Raw genomic sequence first — 3596 nt, 5'->3', positions numbered from 1 at the left:
GGCATCTCCCTTTATGGGCCACTGACTCCCCACCTGGATGACTGCGCCCCCCGCCCTGTCCACAGAGGTCCCTCACCTGAGGTCTCTGTCCCCCTCTGTCTCTGGGTCTCTGTCCCTCTGTCTCTGGGTCTCGGTCCCCTCCCCCAAGTCTCTGTCCCCCTCTCCCTGGGTCTCTGTCCCTCTCTTTCTGGGTCTTGGTCCCCCACCCCCAGTCTCTGTCCCCCTCTCAGGATGTCTGCTTTGGTCCCTACCTTCAACTTGGACTGGATTTCCCTCGATTTCCTTCGGGCCAAAACCTGGATGTGACTAGAAACCTGGAAGGATCAACGGAGAAGCAGATTCAGGCCACAGCCACCGCCCCTGTGTTCACTACCCCTTCTCTCCCTCCAGGTGCCTCACTGAGCTGCTGGAACATGAAAGGTGACAAACACACTGAAGATGAGAGCCGTCTCAGGAGCACCCGAACACAAATGTCCATAAAGAAGCTCTCGAACACCGCAGATCCTCCCGGGACCCATCCCATCCAGGCCTCCTTCCCCTCCATCACGCTCTCTGTGGCTCCCCTGGGTCTAACACAACCGCTAGAAAAACTATCCCCAAATAGGCACAGCGAGAGCACACGAACAGATGTGCTGATCCAGTTCAGACATCTGTCCCTTCCAAACCTCATGCTGAAATGCCATCTCCAGTGTTGGAGGTGAGGCCTGGTGGGAGGTATTAGATCATGGAGGCGAACCCCTCATGAATGGCTTTGCACCATCTCCTTGAGAATGAGTGACTTCTTACTCAGTCCATGCAAGATCTGGTTGTTTAGACCAGGCGCGGTGGCTCACACCTATAATCACAACATTTTGGGAGGCCCAGATGGGCGGATTACTGGACATCAGGAGTTCAAGACCAGCCTGGCCAACATGGTGAAACCCTGTCTCTGCTAAAAGTACAAAAATTAGGGCCAGGCACAGTGGCTCACGCCTGTAATCCCAGCACTTTGAGAGGCCAAGGCAGGCAGATCACCTGAGGTCAGGAGTTCGAGACCGGCCTGCCCAACATGGCAATACCCTACCTCTACTAAACTAAACATACAAAAAATTAGCCAGGCGTGGTGAGGTGCACCTGTAATCCCAGGTACTTGGGAGGCTAAAGCAAGAGAATCGCTTGAACCCGGGAGGAGGAGCTTTCAGTGAGCCAAGATCTCGCCACTGCACTCCAGCCTGGACGACAACAGTAAAACTCTGTCTCAAACAAAAACAAAAAAAAATAAAAATTTGCCAGATGTGGAGGCGCGTGCTTGTAATCCCAGATACTTGGGAGGCTGAGGCAGGAGAATCACTTGAACCCAGAAGGTGGAGGCTGCAGTGAGCTGAGATCACGGCACTGCACTCCAACTTGGGAGACAGTGAGACTTTAGTCTCAAAAACAACAAAAACTGGCTAGACGTAGTGGCCCATGACTGTAATCCCAGCACTTTGGGAGGCCAAGGCAGGTGGATCACCTGAAGTCAGGAGTTCGAAACCAGCCTGACCAACATGGTGAAACCCCATCTCTACTAAAAATACAAAAATTAGCTGGGTGTGGTGGCGCAGGCCTGTAATCCCAGCTATTCAGGAGGCTGAGGCAGGAGATTCTCTTGATCCCAGGAAGGGGAGGTTGCAGTAAGCCGAGATCGTGCCACTGCACTCCAGCCTGGGCGACAGAGCAAGACCCCATCTCCAAAGAAAAAAACAACAAAAAGATCTGGGTGTTTAAAAAGAGTCTGGGACCTTTGTCTTTCTTCTCTTGCTTCCACTCTCCATGTGCCAGACCTGCTCCCACTACCCCTTCCTCCATGATTGGAGGCTTCCTGAGGCCTCACCAGGAGCAGATGCCAGCTCCATGCTTCCTGGACAGCCTGCATAACTTTGAGCCAAAATAAAGCTCTTTTCTTTCTTTCTTTCTTTTTTTTTTTTCTGTGAGGCGGAGTCTCACTCTGTTGCCAGGCTGGAGTGCAGTGGCACGATCTCGGCTTACTGCAACCTCCGCCTCCCAGGTTCAAGCGATTCTCCTGCCTCAGCCTCCCGAGTAGCTGGGATTACAGGCACGCACTGCCACTCCCAGCTAATTTTTGTATTTTTAGTAGAGACGGGGTTTCACCATGTTGGTCAGGATGGTCTCGATCTCCTGACCTCCTGATCCGCTCACCTAAAGTGCTGGGATTACAGGCATGAGCCACTGGCCCAGCCTAAAGCTCTTTTCTTTATCAACTATCCAGTCTTGCCAGGTGCGGTAGCTCATGCCTGTAATCCCAGCAATCCCAGCACTTTGGGAGGCCGAGGTGAGTGGATCACCTGAGGTCAGGAGTTCGAGACCAGCCTGGACAACATGGTGAAACTCCATCTCTACTAAAAACACAAAATTACCCGGGCATGGTAGTGCATGCCTGTAATCCCTGCTACTCAGGAGGCTGAGGCAGGAGAATTGCTTGAACCCAGGAGGCAGAGGTTGCAGTAAGCCAAGATCGGGCCACTGCACTCCAGCCTGGGCAACAGAGCTAGACTCCATTTCAAAAACTAAACAAATAAATAAATAACCCAGCCTCGGGTAATTCTTTATAGCAACACAAACGGACTAACACACACGCCGAGAAGACAGATGAACACACAGGAAGCAGCTTCTTCCGTAAACCTGAACCTGCCCATATGAGGATGACCCTGAGAAGACTGGCCCATCCCAGACAGAAGCCCACAAGTCTGTTCTGAGACCTGTTTTCGAGTTCGGGTCTTCCCTGTTCTCAGCTTGATGTAGCGGGCGATCAGTTCATTCCGACCTGAAGATTCAAAGACGGAATACAGTTAGTTCGACTTTCAGCAGAACTTCCCCACGGCAGGGACACGAGGAAAGAAGAAAGCAGCGAGAGTCCCCAAAGGTCTGTAGCAACTGGGCTGCCAGTCCCCTCAGCTACATGGAAGCCAGACTGCTTGGGTTCAAATCTCAGCTCCATCCGAACCAGCTCTGTGCAACCGTAAGCAAATCATTTAACCTAGCTGTGCCTCAGTTTCCTCATCTGTGCAAATAGTGATGCTAGCTCCTACTTCTGAGTGCTCCATAAACCTTGGTTACTGTCATTATTCATCATTGGGGGCCAGGGCAAAATACAGAAGTAGACTCACCATACATCTTGCCTTCATCGGACAAAATAATTTTCCGGCGGCCGCAGGGTGGATAGATGGCCAGGGCCTCCTGGAAGCTCTGCTCAATGTCTGGGCTCCACACCCCCTCTGCATCCGGGCCCCCGTCACCCCCAGCCCCCTCACTGCCGCCGGTACCCTCCTCACTGCCTTCCTCACTGCCCGTCCAGCCGCTGCCATCGTCCAGGGCGGCCCCAGCCCGGGGTTCCCCCATCTGGGCCTGGAGGAACACAGAACTCAGCAAGCTTCCCCCAAACCCCACCCTCAAGGGACCTGAAGCTGAGAGGGCTGGGACTCTGGACCACTGGGTCTGAGGGAGGAGGGGCTCTGGGCCTGGTCTCCTGGGTCTGAGAGAGGAGGATCTGGGGCCTGGACTCCTGGGTCTGAGGGAGGAGGATCTGGGGCCTGGACTCCTGGGTGTGAGGGAGGAGG

Source organism: Piliocolobus tephrosceles, chromosome 21, assembly GCF_002776525.5.
Source record: "Piliocolobus tephrosceles isolate RC106 chromosome 21, ASM277652v3, whole genome shotgun sequence".
In the NCBI taxonomy this organism is placed as follows: Eukaryota; Metazoa; Chordata; class Mammalia; order Primates; family Cercopithecidae; genus Piliocolobus; species Piliocolobus tephrosceles.
Note: the sequence above shows the minus strand (reverse complement) of the source record.